Source organism: Empidonax traillii, unplaced genomic scaffold (genome assembly GCF_003031625.1).
Source record: "Empidonax traillii isolate 1590-97213 ecotype Southwest subspecies unplaced genomic scaffold, ASM303162v1 scaffold743:size316770, whole genome shotgun sequence".
Lineage (NCBI taxonomy): Eukaryota > Metazoa > Chordata > Aves > Passeriformes > Tyrannidae > Empidonax > Empidonax traillii.
Genome location: NW_020955936.1, coordinates 210,304 through 229,745, shown reverse-complemented (window position 1 = coordinate 229,745; position 19,442 = coordinate 210,304). Strand labels below are relative to the sequence as shown.

Below are 19,442 nucleotides of genomic sequence, written 5' to 3'. Positions count from 1 at the left end.
AAGAAATAACTGTCAATAAAAGTATTCCTGGAAGCCAACAACAGCGACACTGAGTCTTTCATAGAAACCTCTATGAAAGAAATAAACTTGAATATCAAAAAACTCAGATGATAAATTTAAGCCTCCACTGCCTGTCCAAGCCTGCTGAAGTATTAACTTGTCACTCAAATGTTTTTTATACTGAGGAAAGAAGAAGGAAAGACAAAGTTTATGCTGACCTAAATGTATTTGATGGAAATGGGCACAGAACAATAATCTTGACACAGGACAGTATGAAAGAGTGGAGCCACAAGTTAGGGAGGGATTGTGTGAGTAACTGGGGTGGGACTGCAGAGTGCTCAAGGGTGAGGACAAGCTGCTTAAATTCTCTTTAAGGAAATAAAAGACCTGCATGGACTGACTTGAGGAGAAGTGGGTGAAGCAGGGAAAGATTAGTTTAAGCAGATTCTGTGCAGGAGCTGCTTTTCAGTAGCTAGATTTATCTATAAGGAAGAGGAATCTTTATATTTTGAACAATTACTACACGTATAAAAGATAAAATTCCATGTGTCATTTTTGCTGCTAGAGACGAGACGCTGTTGAATTTGAAACTTTACCAGTTTTATGCTTTGCTGTATACACCTGCCCAAGATAAAAGAAGCACTACTTACATAAATCATAAGCTGACTACTGACCACGCACACGGTTGTTAATGATTTACACATCCAGGAAAGGAAGCCCTCAGATATATGTACACCACCACTATAAAGCAAATTTACAATAAATTATGCAGCTATGAGGTAACAAAGCATTTTCTTTCACTCTGTGACTCTAGAGAAGCATATAAGACCCTGCTTAGTCACAAAACATTCATCCGTCTGCTCTCACCAATTCCAGCTCCTTTGTAGGAAAAAAAGCAGCTCTGCTCCGTCACAGGATAATGAGAATCAACAAGGTAAGAACAAGGAGAAACTACCAGGTTGTCTTGGTTGTTCTAACACCCTATTGGTTAAAGAAGACTGTGTAGGCAAACACAATTCTGAAAGCAAAGTAGCAGATCAAATTAAGGAAGCGATGAGGAAAACTAGCAAGAGAATTACTTAGGAAAGACTTGCAGAAAGTAAATGTAGATAAAAAAGTATATCTGGCACTGAGAGCTGAGATTGATTGTATACTAAAAGGGACATGAAAACATGAATCTCAGTAGCAAGGAATTCTGTGTTGTGTGAACTTCAGCCCTTCCCACAACAGTAATGAAGACTGCTGCCTAAAGCACAGAGCTGAAAAATGTTCAGCTCAAAAAAATTGAAATGTATTAGAGGTAATAACTATTGGTTTTTTTCTTTTTTTTTTTTTTTTTTTTTTTTTTTAAATTTTTTTTAAAAATTTTTAATTTTCAAAGGATTTCCTTTAAAGTGTTATGCTACAATCTGTGACTTGGTCACAAATGCATTGATCCATTCAGCCTAATGTATTTTTTCTCAAGAAATCCCTGAAGATTATGCAGAGGAATATTGCTTTAGTGCAGGAGCTCTTTCAGGTCTGAATCTAGACGTTTGCCAAACAGGTGAATGTGATACCACATAAAATACCTATGAATGAACAAGTGTACTATAGCATATTTCAGTTTTATTATCATGACCTGTGCACCTTCAAGCATTTTTTTTCTTTTCCTATACAGACAGCCGCCATACAGAAAAGATGAGCAAAAAACATGAGCAAGCTGCTAAGAGAAAAAAGGTTACTTTGAAATAAAGGAGCAATTATTAGAGACAAAATACACAATTCATTGGATGCCTTACCTTCCTAAAATCCTTGAAAAATATCAGTAACCTGTTAACCTTGGTTTTATTTAAACAAAATTATAAATAGGACATAACTAAGACTTATTGTTATAGTATCATATGTATGTACTAATGGGTACATGCATATGATATGTATGATTCTAGACACTCCAGGTAGACACTCCAGGTCATTATTTAAAACATTATCCTCTTCTATTCTTCTTGATTATACTGATACCTAATAATGAGACTACCAGGAAAAATATGGATCTGACCTAACATAAATTAAGATTGGTGTGATGCAAGACCAGGATATCTGATCTTAGATGAAGATGCATGTATGTACATAGATAGATAGATAGATATGTAATTGAGCTTCAATTAAAATATCAGCTACTTATATAATGATGAAACAAAGAACTTTTGTTGCCTGATAAAGTGTAGCTCACATACTCTTGAAGAGGAAGAGATGTTAACTGGGTGTGGGCCTGGATGATAAATTTCAGTTTTCACTTGTCCAAAAGTTTTGCAGACTTTAGATCCCAAGGGTTGATTGTACTCCACTGTATTACAGGTTGTGCATGGCAGAGGAAGAGCTGCAGCAAAGGCAGGGGACAGAGACTCAGCAGACGGGTACAGGCACAGATCAAGTCCCTCCTGCAGCTCCTGCTATTAATGCTGCCCAGAAGGAAGAGGTCTCCAGTGATGGGTTTGTGAGGTGGCTGGGGCTACCCAAGGAAGAGCTCAAGGAGACTGGTACATGAGGGAAAAGAATCATGCTCTATTATTGTCACACTTTGGTGCAGGATTGGACTTGATGACCCTGGAGGTCTTGTCCATCCTCAGTGATTCTATGATTCTGTGACTCAGATCCCAAGGTTTGATCTGCAGATTTCAAGGGTATGTCTAGAAATTACTTTGGGTCAGGAGCACTCCTAAATAATGAATGTATTTTGTAACTGGGAAAAGAAGAGCTATGGTGTTGGTATGAATGAGGCAAGTTCTCAGCATGCTGAATAGAGCCAGTCTTTCTAGACATTCCAGATCATCATTTAAAATGTTATCCTCTTCTATTCTGCTTGATTATACTGATACCTAATAATGAGACTACCAGGAAAAATATGGATCTTATCTAAAATACTTAAGATTGGTGTGGTGCAAGATCAGGATATTTGATCTTAGACGAAACTGGAGATTTGAAGGACAAAAATTTTAATTATGATAATGCTTGTCTGAATACACCCCTTCAAAATGTTTCAGAGTTTGTATAAATCCTTTTTTCTTTTCTGCGAAAGCAACTGTTGTTTATTAATAGCACATTTAAACAGTAAAAACATTTATTTCCTAGTTCTGTATTAAGAACATAGATTCTCCTTCTTTCTCACTCTCTTTCCAATTTAACTAAATACAATTGCTTCATACAAAAGATGCACTGGCTTTGAAGTACTCTTACACCAGAATAGTGGGCGCACCAACAGGAGCTCAGGTACACTCTAACAGTGACACTGCAAGAAGCTCAAGTTGCCTGTAAGACTGTGTATACAACTTGCAAAAGTGTCTGCAGCTATTGTTGTCAAAGTCAGTGTTACTGACAATAAAAAATGGCAACTCTAGACGAAACAGGAAAAAAATTTACTAGGAATATATACAGTGAACATATATATTCAATTTTTTGAGACCCAAGACGAAACTCTATTAATTACAGAATTACTCCTTCCATGACATTGCCAGGATCCCCTTTTAGTGCCAAACACCAAATTCAATACTAACATTTTCCATGAATCCTGAAAAAGATCTCCAGCTTTGAATCAGAAAATAAAATAAATTCCAAAACAAAAGACATTGATGTCCTCATTTTTTTTCCCTTTTATAGTGCAAAGCCTTGATTTGATTTATTTCTCAGTTTTAGTTCAGCCTTTCAGTGTCTATGAATGCTAGCTGCCGATTTTTCCATTGGGAGAAATAGGATACAGAAGTGACACAAGGGGTTGGCAAGCACAGGCAATTAAGTCAACTAAAGTTTGTGATTAACGTGTAAAGAGTCCATAATAATGAACTTACTCTGGCTTTAATCAATCCCTTAGGAATACTATGTGGCAGGAAAAAAATCATATGCATCCTTCTTTTGTAAATGACCACACTTTCTCTAACCATTATCTTATCTCTTACAATGACAAGTAATAAAAATATGGCAATTAGTCCTCTAAGTTCAAGCCCCTGTATAATTTATTCTCTTCTGTTCTCCACCGTTCATATTCAGAACAGTATATACAAAGAAACCTCACTGAATTTTGCATTAGCAGAAGATACACATCTGAAATCTGACTTCTAGACAGCAGTTTTCTGCTTCACTGGGCAAAGTAAAAAGCCCACAACACTCAAATTAACAGGTTTTCCATGAAATGGAGTGCCTGAAAAACTTGCACGACTAAAGAAAAACAAAATCACAGTGTTTGACAGAAGACCAAGAATATCTCCCTGATCTCACTGCCACATGTGACAACTTTAACTGGAACGATTCTAGCATAGTAAGGAGTCATACATCTTCAAACAAGAGGAAAAGTGTGATGCAAGAAAATTCCTCACAAATTATGAAACAAACCATGTGAAATCTGCACACATAACAACACTCAGGATCACCCTTCAAAATAAAACTTTTAAGTATTTGCTAATTAGAATGGCATTTCAACCGACATTTTAAGCTAAGTTCTTTCCAAATCATGAACCTCTTTCTCATTCTGATGAACTGTAATTCACAAAAGTTATTGATAGAGGGATTATTTACGCAAAGCTTTGCCAAGTGAACAACAGTTTCAATTCTTTTCTTTCAAGAATGGCCATGCTCTGAATAATTGCCACAGTTATCTTGCATTTACTTGACAAGTAAACAGAAACATTTGTGGCACTTCAAATTATCAGTATTTGGTTTTCCACATATTGATTTCATGTGAGGCTTTCTATTACTTTATTTGCGTTTAGAGATACTTTACATAACAGAACCAGTGGTCTACGATCAAATTGCATATCAAATGCGATTTTATTTTTCTCTAAAGGCGTAGCTGTATTTTACTGTAGCCTTGTGGCTCTGTAAACACACTGTTGCCATTGGAAGCAACAGGTGACAGACTGTCCTAACTTTGCAAGTCCACAGGACTGAGGCTTCTCAGGCTTACTTTGAAATTTTCTTGGTCCATATGCACCATTTTTGGGGGCTTACCCAGGTGAAGTAATAATTTTTCTAGTTTATTTTAGTTTCTCTTCTTTTTGTATAGCTATCATTTTATATACAGTAGTAACACATAGTTATTCTGAGATGATGAAATATTTAATAATGGCATAATGACACAGTGTAGAGGAATACGTGTAAGAAATGGGGGACAAGCTGACCCAATCCAAGGTCTGTAAACAATTCACCAACAGGCCACAATGAGCTGAGCAAAATGAAAGCAATGAAGAACAATATCTAGAATACATAAAACCAATCAAGTAAACTTTGATATAATGCAAATCATCAGGTCAATGAGTAAATAACAAGGTGCAGAACATTAGCAAACACAGAAAAATGGGTCCAGTGGGTCAAAGTGTATCCTACAGAAGGGAATGAGGAAAGCAATGACCTATTCCTCCTAGCAAAAACCAGAAAGTGACCACAGCATCAACACTTCAGTCCTCTGAAAGACCTGGAGCACCTCAGGCAGACCACCATTGCTGACCTTAGCAGTCAGAGGTGGAAAAATGATGAGCAGAGAAAAAGAGGTATATATAAGGAATAGTGTGCACAATTATTTACACTGTATCATTTTTGAGTCTTTTTCTGAAATCCTATATTTTTGTCTTTAACAACTAGGTCTGGATTAGCGAGAATTCTTTGGTTAGACTCTTCTACTAAAATAAATTCACAGCTTTACATATAGGTGTTTCCTTTTTTTCTCATACCAAAATTTAAAACACATTACCCCTTATCTAGAACTTATTTAAACATTCAAATTTTTATTTTCAATTTCCTGACTAGTGTTCCTTAATATTGCATCTTATTTCTCATTGGAAAGATATTTTGATTGCTGTCTTTAAGATATAATCTCTCTACTTGATTTTCCTAAAATCTCTGCCACTGCACTGCACACAGAAAGACCATGGCAAATACAGCAGCATTATGAGATTGAGTATCAAAGATATAGGGCAGAAGTACACAGGTCATTACAAAGAACTTCTAGTTCTCAGGTTCTGCCTACCTTTGAAGCATTTTTTTTTTCATTGCAGGCATATAAAACTGGTATATATACTTGAATGGACAAAGACGAGGTGAGAGATATTTGAAAGATTTTTTGTACGGAGCTCAATATACACATTCAATTCTAAACCTATTCAATGTAATTCTTCTGCTGGAATTGCTTATATAGTCAATTACTTGGTTTAGCATTCATTTCTAATAGTCTTCATAATGTGTAAACTATCCTTCAGAAAAAAAAGAGAGTTGCTGGCCTGGACTACTGACTAATGCATAGTTCAGTGTCATGTTGCTACAGCAACTAAAAAGATGAAATTACATGTAATATATCATTTACACGTTACTTAGAACATACAGCTTTCTAAAAGCCATTAACCAAACAGTGGTGCTGTGATGGAGGAGACAAGCATATTTTAAAGCATTCTAAAGCATTTTCCATTGTTCTGAAGGAATAGGGAAGTGAATCAAAGTAACATAAGTTACTTTACAAAAATAAAAGAGCCTACGATACCAGCATTTCTCAGGGTCCAGTTTCCAGAAGAACATGCTTCTAGATCATGGACAAGCAACCTTTTTACTTCAGATATCTAAGAAGTGATTATTTGTGGCCCACATCATGATATGCAGAAATTGTGCAGACCCCACGTTGCCCACAGGAAAACAGCTACTCTCTGAATGAAAGCTTGAGAGGATTTTGAAATGGGGGCTAGATCTCACTCCAATGGACCTCCTCAGCAAATACATGTGTCTTCATTAAAGTAGTGTTGGTCCTCTAAGACAAGCTAATTACCTCTTGTACTCCCTGCAGAGACACAAACTAATATGAAAATGAAACCAGTATGTGTTTGTGTGGTGGCAGTGGTGGTGATGGATAAATTTAGCAGACAAATTGAGACAATTCAAATTGGCAAATTTCATGATTTAACAAAGCTATTTATGCATTGAGTTTGCAAGTGATCTGGAGAACACTCAGTCTGTAATGTCACTGTGAATAAAAAGTAACCATGATTAGGTTAAAATTCTAGATTCACCAATAGGGTGCACATTTTGGATAAGAAACTGAACAAAACATCTGGGAATGAGTCTGGGGATATTTTCCAGACCACAGGAGAAAGATTAATGACCTAAGTCTGTCAGGCTAGAATGGAAGCTTACTGAGGGACTGGATAAGGTTTTGATTTAAGAAAAAAAAGAAGAAAGAAAAGCAATAAAACAATCTATAGAGTGGATAGGCCTGCTGCTCATTGTCAAAAAGGATATAATTCTTTGCTTATGTATAAACACAAGAGAGTTTCATAATTATGTAAAAAGGGAACATTTTGTACTGCCAACAAGAGGAGAAATTCTGCAAGCAATGGAGGATGCCCAGTTTTTTTCTACATCTGAAGATGTAGAAACCCTCTACCAGAGGGTTTCTGGCAGTCAAACTCAGAAGAGAGGCAAGTTTCTGCATGTTCAAGACACTCCCCTAGAGCACCAGGGAAACCTCTTGAGTGCCCAATGCTTACTGTACTTTCCACATGATCCTCCTGCACAATGGGTAACTTGCTGCAATGCATCACTTCAGGGCTGAAAACAAAGACAGGTGGATTATAGCACTTTCCTTATTTTATTTAAGACATTTGTGCAGGTAGGATAGAGTTTTTGAAAATGTCACCTACTATGTGGACATCAATGCCTATATGCCATAAATGGACTGGACACAAGCAAAGAAATATATAACAAATCTGAATACAAGGACAGTTGGGAAAGTAGAGGGGAGGAAGAGCTCTTGTTAGAGATCCTCAAGCCTGTAACTACATGAATGCATCACCATACTGTGATAGAGATGAATATAAAAAGGCCTTCAAGATACACTGTAGATATCCCCTCACATAGCTCTTAGTATCCTTTTACCCTAGTACACCACTGATCCAACTAAATCTTCCACAGTCACCAACTCATCTAGGTTTGCAATTCAGTAACAATGAGGTACAATTACCAGCTAAATCCATCCAGCTGGGACATCCCTTCCTCCTCCTGGCACGGCATATCAGTGCTATTGAGCTTACTGGCCTCCACCCAGCGTGTTGCCTCACATACAAAGAAATCCCCTTCCCTCTGGAAGCATCTGTCTGACAAACTTCAGCCAACCATGAAAAGAAGCAGATCTCGAGGGAGTCTGTTTCATTATCGACTAATACAGAGGATAAAGATCGCAAGACAGTGCATGATAGGTCACGGTTCTGGAAATAAGGCATCCCTAAGGACGCCACAAAGGACAGGGCACCGTCCTGAATCAGTGGCTTCTGAGCTCCTCAGCGGTGCTCAGCACCAAGCCTAGTCATGCTCTCACAGCAAAAGCTCCACTGAAACGCTTCCTGAATGTGCTTTGAGTCACTATGGAAAAACATGTGTGCTAGCAAGCAGACACATGCAAGGCTGTCAGAGATGCTCTGGCCAAATGGAGGAGGCTGATTAGAACAACAAGGACTGGCAGCCTTGCCCTGTGCTTTCTCCAAAGAATCATTTCAGACAGAGGCCAGGGACCCTGTCATATCATGCCATCTTCTCTTGTAAGGATTCCAGGCTGCAGGCATAATCTCCTCACTTAAACACTATTATCATACTGCCTGGAAAAGGGAGCCCTGGCTTTGGGAGAGCACATCATAAGCTGAATTCAGGGCAGGTCTGCAGTGTCCTATAGAAGATAGGGCAGTACCCATTGTATATGCTAGAAAAAGCAGAGGAAGAAGATGCAGGAGAGTAGAACTGGGTTACACAGCATAAAGACTGGAAAAGGGGAAATGTGGATGTCATTCTTGGGTCCCTAATGACATGCCAGCTATTATAGAAATTGCTTATTTGCTCTTGACAGAAAAAAAACACAAGCAAGAAAAGTCTGGGCAGAGAAATAAAGAAAAAAAAAAAAAAGGAAAGGCCCTGGCAGAAACTGATGGAGGCAAAACCTTGTCCAGATACAGCCAAATTCCTGTGGGCCCCATTAGACTGCACCTTGAGCAGAAAGTTTTCTAAGTTCATACAGAAATTAAGGCTATCTAAACTTGAGTGTCAAGTCCATAAAAAGACTTGTTTGCCATAAAAAGACTGAAATAAAAACCAGGAAAAAGTCATTTTTTCTTAACTATGGTGGGCGACCTTGGCCAGCTGCCAAACACCCACGCAGCCACTCTTATGTCCCTCTTCAACAAGACAGGAGGCAAAATTATGATGAAAATTCTGCTAAGTTGAGATAAAGACGAGGAAATCACCCCCCAGTTACGATCTCAGGCAAACCAGACCAAATCTGGGGAAATTAATTTGTTGCCAATTAAATAGATTTGGGTGGTGAGAAAAAATAAAGGCAAAGTTAAAACAACACCTTTTCCTCACACCCCTTTTACCCCAGCCTCAATTTCACTCCATCATTAGCAGACTCCTATAATTCCCACCACTAAAACAGACAGGGTAAACTGGAGTGGGGGATTACGGTCAATACACACTAGTTCATCTCCGCCGTTATGTCCTTCTCATGCTTTTCCCCTGTTTTGCTCATGTTCTCCAGGATGGGTCATTCCCTTGGGCTGCAGTTCCTCAAGAGCTATGAAAATCTGTGGATGCAGACGATGAAAGAAGAGTTTTCCAGGGGTGAAGAGAGTAGATTTAGAGTCTCAAAGTCGTGGTGCTGCAAAACTTAAGCATGATTTTTCCCTCATAGACTGATGGCTTTGTGACCAAAGTTAGTCTCAGACCTGGCAGCAGCTTAAATGTGGTGGGCTAGGAGACACAAACAACCAGGGGCATTGCTCTTTACTATCCTTTCATGGGCTGCAAAACATTTAGCTGCCTTCCAGGAATAAAGCTGATTTTATGGATAATACCAGCAGGCTTTAAATGATCTGATAATGCAACCAGGTAACTGGTAAAAAGCTGTCGTTTGAATATTTGAATATTCATATTGAATATGGGGTCATTCCATATGAAAGCAAAGCTAAGTAAGAAGAATAAAAGAGAAGAATCCAAGTAAGAATCCAAGTCAGGATATTACTTTCTTGACTGTAAATCTCTGCATGGGAACAACCTAAGCTCACAGCCTATAGGGTGACTCTGAGGTCCCGAAGCATGTGAATCACAGTGTTTCATGACGTATATAACAAAACTGAACGTAAATTGTCCAGAATAGTTAATAAGTTACCAGAGTATGATGCAATGTTGTCAAGGACTTCTCCAGAGAAAAGCTATAGTTATGCATTTCTTAGCAATTCTTAACAACTTTCTGGCCCAGCTGGGCATGTTGCCTCCTGCGGAAAACAGCAGTGATGTTAGGACAGCAATGACTGTAGTACTTGTAGTGATTTTGAGTGGATGGATTTGAGCATGTTTGCTACAGGAAAGGTTACAGAAACAGAGCTTGCCAATGTTAAGTATTTAATGAGTACCTTGTGGCCATATGATGCCCACTGAATTCTGGATCAGCAGGGACACCTAGAAACAGCTCTGAAAAGGCAGAATAGCTAATTCAGAATCCATGACATAAGGCCCAGAAGGATCTTCCACATCCCAAAATTGTTATTTCATTAGTAATGGTCCAACACCTAAAGAATGATGTGGTCTATTTGCAGATGTTATTAGGTTCACAAAAACAGTGTGCTGAAGTACAGGAGGAGATTTTGATTTCAATGAAATGGTGGTCTTCCCTTGAAATAAGTCTTTCCATGGACTCAACTTTTTAACTTAAGCACTGAGACAGCATCTGCATCCTCTGAAAGCCATTATTTTGGTTAGCTGTTACTAGACAACTTCTATACAGCAGTGCATTAATTCCTGGATTGCCTCATCTTAAAAAGTCCATTTACACACTCCTTTGACTAAGCCCCATCATTACCTGAGAGCAAGGGAAGACCACAACTGCTCTCAGATTCCTCTTCAGGACCTAAAAGTGTTCCAGTGAGAACACCACCTGACAAATACACCCTCCCCTTAATCCAAAAGAAGCTTTTTTTTCTTTACTGTTCTTTTTTCTTATTTAATTCCAAGATCTGACTACACTACTACGTCACTCTGGCAGAACTTTTGAAGTGCATTATTACCATGAAATGTTTTGTTGGAAGATGTTAAGACACTCAATTGTCTTCAGGTTTATTCTTCTCACAGTTTCTTTAAAGCTTGATGAATGTACACTCACAATAAATTCACAAAACCCAATCTGTAATAATTGCACTTCACAGACTTAAGTATATGCAGTATTCATAAAGTCAGGACATTCTTCTCAGATCATTCTTCAGCAGTCCTCCATATATCATCCAATAAAATTTAGAAGTGGGACAACTCATACTTACATACAGAAAAGAAAAACAGCTGCAGAAATGGCAAGGGTTGGTGGTAATAGACCATCTCATTCCATCTCCCTGTCATGCAAAGGGACACCTTCCACTAGACCAAGTTGCTCAAAGCCCTGTCCAACCTGGTCTTGAACACGCTGAGTGATGGAGCATTACAGGTTCTCTGGGTAACCTGTTGTAGTGCCTCACCACTCTCACAGTAAAGAATTTCTTCCTAATATCTAATCTAAAGTCACCCTCTTTCCGATTGAAGCCATTGTCCCTTGTCCTGTTATCACAAGCCCTTGTGAAAAGCCCTTCTTCAGTTTTCTTGTAGCCCCTTTAGGTACTGAAAGGTGCTATAAGGTCTCCTTGGAGCCTTCTCTCCTCTCAGATGAAAAACCCCAAAACTCGAAGCCTTTCTTCATAAGAGAGGTGTTCCATCCCTCTAAATGTCTTGGTGGCCTCTTCTGGACTCACTCTGGAAGGTCCATGTCCTTTCCATGCTGGGGACCCAGGGAGCTGGATGCAGAACTACAAGTGGGGTCTCAAGCTGGCAGAATAGAAGGAAAGAACTACTTCCCTTAATCTGCTGGCCATACTCTTGTGATGTAGCCCAGGACACATTTGGCTTTCCGGGCTGCAAGCACTCATTACTGGATCATGTCGAGCCTCTCATCCACCAGCACCCCAAAGTCCTTCTCAGGGCTGCCCTCAATTAATTCTCTGCCCAACCTGTATTTGAGCTTGGAATTCTTCTGATCCAGGTGGAGGACCTTGCACTTGGCCTTGCTGAACTTCATGATGTTCACATGGGCCCACCTCTGAAGCCTGTCCAGGTCTCTGGATGGCATCCCTTCCCTTCAGTGTGTTGACCACATCTCATAGCCTGGTGTCACCAGCAAACCTGCTGAGGGTCGATCCCACTGTTCATGTCACCAACAAATATGTTAAACAGTGCTGGCCCCAGTACTGAACCCTGAGGGACACCATTTGCCAGTGGTCTCCGCTTGGACACTGAGTGTTGATCCCATCAATTTCTTATCCACTGAATGGTCCATCCAGCAATTCCATTCCTCTCCACTTCAGAGACACGGATGTTGTGCATGTCAGTGTCAAATGCTTTGCATAGGTCCAGGTAGATATTATGCCAGTCACTCTTCCCTTGTCCACCAACACTGTAACCCCATTGCAGGACATCAAGTGTGATTTGCTCTTAGTGAAGCCATGTTGGCTTGTCATCAATCCTGTCCTTCTTTTCCATGTGCCTTAGCACAGTTTCCAGGGGAATCTGCTCCATGATCTTGCTGGACATCAAGGTGAGATTGGTTGGCCTGTAGTTGCCAGGGTCTTCCTTTTTTCCCCCCTTTGGGTTATGTTTCTCTTTTTTCCAGTCAGTGTCAACTTCACTGGACTTCCATGACTTCTCAAATACGATGGAGAGTGGCTCAGCCACTTCATCTGCAAGTTCCATCCGCATCTCAACAGGGCCCATGGACTTGTGCAGCTTTAGGTTTCTAAGATGTTCTTGAACCTGACCTCCTACAGCAGGTGGTTCTCCATTCTCCCTGTCCCTACTTCTGCCTTTTGCAACTTGAGTGGTGTGGCTAGAGCACTTGCTTGTGAACACTGAGGCAAAAAAGGATGTTGACTAGCTCAGTAAGTTCATGTCAAATTTGATTGTCAGTTTAGGGGAAGGCAGTAAATCAGTAGGTATTTGCAATCAGTTTAGAAAGGCTATATAAAGATAATGAAAGATTTGACCCTGACAAAAGCAAAATAAAAAACTTATTACTTCAAAGGGAGAAAAAGTTATTTCATCACTGTAGAATGGAGTCGGTAGAGTTAGACAATGAGAGACAATGAACAAAAACCTTTTAAATATTACTTACATGAGAGGGGAATAGGAACAGAAAGAAGACTGCAGAAAAACACTTACAGGTTAGAATACCTCTAATTAGAGGTGTTCCTATGGAAGTGGAGGCAGACATCTTCACCACTCTAAGAATATCCTACAAATTTAAGTTTTGCAGGAGTCTTACAAGACTTAGAATATCAAAAGCTACCTCTGCCCATACATTCAGATCTCATGCACAGCAACAGAATTTGTAGAGATAAGTATGTTTGCATCTTTGGAAGCATAGCAGAAAAGTGGATCTATGTTTTAAATTTCATTTAACGTGTCTGACACAGTCAGATAGCAGTCACTACTAATCTAGTACCACTGTTCTACCTCTAGCAGGCAAAATCTTAAAACAGATCTGAGTGACTAAAGCAACAAGACCATAGTTTTTATCAGAAAGTATAGAGAGAAGGGAATTCTTTTGAACTATATGCATTTACATAATATTTCTACTTAAATATAATTTAAAAAGAGACACATAAACTTAAAAAATTATGTCTTTCTTACAGACATATTTTGATTTCATTCCCGTGTAAAAGAAAAATTAGCTGTTTTCTAACTTAGTGAAAAAAGACTGATCACTTATACACGTAGACTGCAAAGAATGACTCAAGTATAATGTTTTTATTCTCCCATCACTATCTAGCCTTGTCTGACTTGCAGGATACTGGAACAGAATGTTGTTCTGGAAACAATCTTACTGACTCAGGATGGCAGGCAGCATGAAGGAAGATTAACATCAGGGATATTCTTTAAGACTAGGTCAAGACTGCTGATGGACAGTCACATAATTGTTTACTAAGTGATGACAGTGGGATTACAAAACTTTGCTCTTTTTTAATGTGGACCAAATACAGTTTTAATATTTTAAAAGTAGAATAAATAGAAGAAAATATTCTGTAAAATGAAGACAACGGAGAGCTCTGATCACCCAAAGACATTTCAAAAGACCAAATATATTATTTTAATTTACTAAAGAGAATAATTCCACTGTATTATGATGACAAGTACATTCATCTTGTAAGGCCAGAACCTTTTCAATGTAAGCTGGCTTTAGACCACATTTTTCTTTAAATGTCATAATGAATTATTCATCATTCATTAACTATGTCATTGTCCTGTGTATGTTAATTGAGTGAAAGACAGAAGCATTATTTATTAAAGCTATATGTTTTCTTGTTTTATACATGTGATTTTTTTCAAAGGCTTTATGAATCTGAAATAGAACCACAGTCCCAAATGAACTGCTACAAATACAAATGTTTGTTTATGGTTGGTTAATGCATATACGAAAGGGAAGATCCTGGATCCTATCTATAGTCTACCTTTCCCTCTCAGAGCTGATACACAGCAGACCACAAGACTTCATACTGTGAATGTATAGTGCAGCTCATTTATGGGAGTTTTCTCTTTGAGTGAAAGAAGATGCCATAAATGCTACGGGTCAATCCAACTGTAAGAAAGAGACTAACTTTTTCCAAATACACCTCTTTTTTTTGTTTATTTCTAGAGAAAATAAATGGTGTTTAGAGTTACTGTACTATTTGACTCTTTATCTACACCATGGGTAACAGAAAAATCATATACTGTACGTACTGGGGGATAAAACGTATTGCACACTCTGCCCCCCACCCCATCAAAACATTTATTACTTCACTACAGTTCCAGCTCTGACCTAACACATGTTCTCTGAAATCTTCCAGAGCTCGGAGTACTCCCTTTCATTGTCAGGGGTTTTGGGCGCCTGAGTTCAGGATCAGCTTCAATAATGGTGCAAGTGTCCAGCCTTGAAAACAGCTCCTCCAGAAAGGTCTGCTGGGAACCACCCATGGGTGCTCTATCCCATTTTGCTCCACAGTGGCTTTTAAGCCAAGGGCCTCATACTAGCCCCCTGTGAGCTGTGCTGCAGCCATGCCTGGGCTGGCCTGATACCCCACTCATGTGGACCCTGAGCTGAGCCTTGAACTTGAGCTCCTGGCCTGATCTCCAACCTACCTCATCCCTATGGACTTGTCTGGCCATCTGGAGTCATGGCTAAACCTGACTCCCTTCATCGGGTTTAACTGGGAAATGTGGGCTGTGCACTGACACACATTATGAACAGGCATCTCTGACACCGTGACAAAACTTTGTCTCCAACTCGTTTCTTCCTGGGCAAGAAACATATTATTCAAACACATATTTTGTGTTTGAAACTGCAGCTGGGGCACCTTGACAATATAGAAGAGTGGATCAATTAAGCGTGGAGGCTTCACTTCCCTTACAGTCCCTGCTCCTGGACACATGCTCCCACTTCTCCATGTGCCAGCTGAGATCCACACAGACAAACTACCTTGACAAAGACCTTCTGTCAGGTCAGCAAGTTAAATCAGCTTCATAAGAGGTACAGTGAGCACCAAAGACAATGCAAAGGTGATAGAGCCAAAGGGTAGGTAGGATTGAAGAAGTGAAGTAAGGAGTGGGCGAATAGGAACTCCCCTTTTACAGAAGCATTTGCCAGCTCAACTTAGCCACAGCATCAAACATAGCTTATAGTCTGATCATGACTGATCACTCTAAACTCAAACTGTGCTAGGCTACACTTCCCTAAGAGTTCATGCATGGACACCACAGTGAGCACAGAAAAAACAGTTCAGGTCCTTGAATAGAATGCACATGGACGTATTCTCATCAGGCTTTCTAGTTAAAATAAGCCAGTAGCTTCAGTAGTTTAGTAAAGCAAAAGCAAAGGCTGCACACAGAAGCAAAGGAAAACAAAAATATTAATTCTCTACTTCCCATAAGCAGTTATGTCCAGTTACATCCTAGGAAGCAGGTCCTCACTGTGCTTAGAGGTTACTCTGGAACACAAATGCCTTAATTGCTGCTCCTTCCTCTCCTCCTTTCCCTCAGCTTTCATTGCCAAGCAGACACCCTGGTATGGAATGTCTCTTTGGTTAGCTTGGCTCAGCTGTCCTGGCTGTGTTCCCTCTCCAGATCTTGCCCACCCCCAGAATACTGGCCCTTGAGGGGGGATGTTGCAGACATTGATGCTGTGCGAGCCTGCCCAGCAGTGCCCAAAGCACTGGTGTGTTACCAGCACCTTCCTGGCCCCCAGCACACAGTGCCGTGAGGGGCTGCTCTGTGGGAAATTAACTCCACCCCAAGTAGACACAGTACACTCACCCAGCCCAACACTTTCTGGATTTCTCAACGCCAAAAAAAATGTCAAACTGGATTTTGCAGAAGCAAGGCAAGTTGCCTGACCCATCAAAATATAGGATACTGCTATGTTTTATGATTAATGCTTATTCAGTTTTCTTTATTGAAAAAGATTATTACACAAGGAGTCCAAGAGCTTTGTGGGAAGTGAATAAACACTAGAAGTGTTTCTGTAATTGCTACTCCCACTTGAGTGCACATTGCAGATTTCCCCGGCATTGGACACAGTCAGGAATGTTACTGGATGCCTGATAAAAAAATGGGGTAAGAAACAAAGAGAACAATGTGAAAAGCTTATCTCCACTGTACTGAGCTGGGCTACAGTAACACATACAACATTTCTCCTTCACAGTTCTCTATTTAGTTTTGCAGTTAAAGGAGTACACTCTCTAAGTAAAACTCCCAAAACCTTTAGCAGCGGTTAACATAGGGAAGAAAAGCAATAGTGGATAGAAAGAAAAGTGCAAGTTCAAGGCAATTGCCCCACTTATCAGTGTGATAACCTGTACTAATCTAAGAAAGAGGTTTAACAAAACAGGGCTCTATAAACTCATCAAAAGTTACCACTAGCATGGCCAAAAGTGGTTATAAAGAGGCATCTATAATGGCATCACCATTACACCTCTTTGCCTTTTCTCTTCCCTGCCATTTTATCCAAAGAAACCCCCTTCACTTGCACATGTTGGGAAAGACAGTCAGGAAAGCAGGGGGAGCATGGGCCAGACCTGTCCTACCACTGTAGGGCAGCTTGGTGCTGCCCAGCCATTGTAACCACAGTGCTTGAGGACATCACAGCCTCCCCAGATTAAATAAAGTATTTTCTTCCCACCACAGGCAGCACTTCAACTTCACGGAGGCATAATTAAGCCTTTCATATTCCTCACTGATATGCCAAAAGCTCCTAAGTGAGAAAATGAATACCCCTGCACACAAAAATCGGTTATGACCATTGCCTAGACCTTCAGTGAAATTATGTGCTGCAGGCAACAAAAATAATAGCTGACAATTCCAAAGAGCTGACACTGGCATCATGGTTCAGTCTTCAAAAAATTATTTTTGATTTAAGGCAGATCTGCAATATAATCAACAATCTGTCGCCCACAGACTTCGCTTCAGATCCACCCTTACAGAGACAACAACTGGGAGCAGCGGCTGGACAAAACCACCAGGTTCAGCCAAGCCACCTGCTAGTATGAAAAACCATATTGCATAAGCCTCTTAATTAGCTAATCTAGATACATTTTAAAAGTAGCTGCTTCCTAGGCTCTCTCTGACTGTTGTTAATGGGAGATGATCTGGTTCTCTAATTGCTTTAATGGAAAAGAATCATCTTCCAATTTCCCACTAAAGTTTATTCTTTATTTTACAACTACTTGTTTGTGGCTCAGATCACAGTTTTTTTGCATTTTCTTTTCCTCTCCTCTCTGTCCTTAGTGTTACAGCCTCCTCCTGGCATTCTTTCTGCACTACACAATGTTATGGAGAGATACAATATACCCTCTCAAAGAGAAGACGGATGGATGGAGCTTTGGCATCCTGCCCATGCTAAAAAAGGTTGGAACGTGGTGATCTTTAAACAGCCCTTCCCACACAAACCATTCTATGACTTCATTTGTTGCTCAGACTTTTGTGATATCTTCTTGTAAGAAAAGCTACTAAAATAGTAAGAATAGAACCCTTCTTTGCACCTCCTCCAATTTTAATTAATGTTTTTGAATATGAATCAGTAAAACTTCACAAATTACTTTGATGTGCTCACTCAAACTTTGAATAACATCATTAACACTTCTCTAAATGTGCTAGAAATAATTCAGCTTGCCAAAGTAATTTGCCTGCGTTTCCAGCTAATGAGCTTCTGGCTGAAACAGCAATTTTTGTTATTCAAATACTTGTTGATTCAAATAAGTATTAAGGATTCAGATCCAACACTCATCCTGAGGAATTTCACAGCTAACCCTCTCATATACAAGAGCTTTCCTTTCATTGCTGGTGTTATTATCATTTGAGGTATGGCCCTACAAAACCTTTTCTAAACACAACTTTTCAATCCCACAGTTTCCTATCTGCAAAGAAAAGATGTTTACCGAAGTTAAATGAAATTTACTGCACTTCTACATAGACAGGTATTAGTTAGTCTAGCTCAAATGCTTTCAGCACTTCGTTATACTTTCCCTTTATTTTATATTTGTCTTTAGCTTAAAAGAACTGTTCTAAAGTTCCACACATTTTCTAAATTACTCTGGCCAATGCATAGCTGTCTGCATCTTTTTCTTTTAACCTCCCCTTTAATACAGTTTTTATATACACAACATTCTTGAGTCATAATATCTGAAAATGAAGATATTTTATAATTACATGCTCACTATTATACCACTTGCACACAATTACGTGATGGAGATTCCCCATTACCCAACATTAGTAGATGGCTTGGAAACTCACCAAATCATTTGTAAAAGGAAATTTTGAGTAAAACCTTGTAAAAAAGAAAAAAAAACCAAACCAAACTGCAAGTGATTTATAACTGTGCAAACCAATGCTGGAGAAAAACATCTACTGAAATCTATGCACTTTTATGAAATGAAGAACAATGTTGAAACCTGACTCTGAGTGTTCTGTATGTTAGCAATTTGGGGCACTGTTCTCAGATCCGTAAGTAGTATATTTTGTATTAGCAGCCTGGTTTTCCGTCACTGTGTCTAAAACACTCTCGGTTTTGTGGTTCCCAGATCTGCTATTGTCTTACAAAGACTGGCTTTAGCCCAGATGTTTATCAACTCATCATTTCAACCCCTTCAAAAATCTGCAATTTTAAAAGAAAATTGTTGTTGCTGTTGTTGTTTTAATTGAAATGTGTTATTTCTCACATATACAGTTTTAAGTTATAAACTCAGGTTTGTTTCTTCTAATCAAGGAACAAAGTTCTCAGAAAAACCAGAAATTTATACACATTTACATAAAATTAAAATGCCAAGCAAACACGCACAGCTTTTTTGAGAATTGATTATTGTAAAAAAAAAAACCTTTTTTTTTTTTTCTGGTGATGCTAA

At 39.2% G+C, this 19,442-nt stretch overlaps 1 protein-coding gene across 2 annotated transcripts in view; it reads right to left on the bottom strand.

The window, feature by feature from the left end:
- PRLR (prolactin receptor) overlaps positions 1 to 19,442 on the bottom strand; it is an 88,602-nt gene that overhangs the window by 44,610 nt on the left and 24,550 nt on the right. The window lies entirely within an intron of this gene.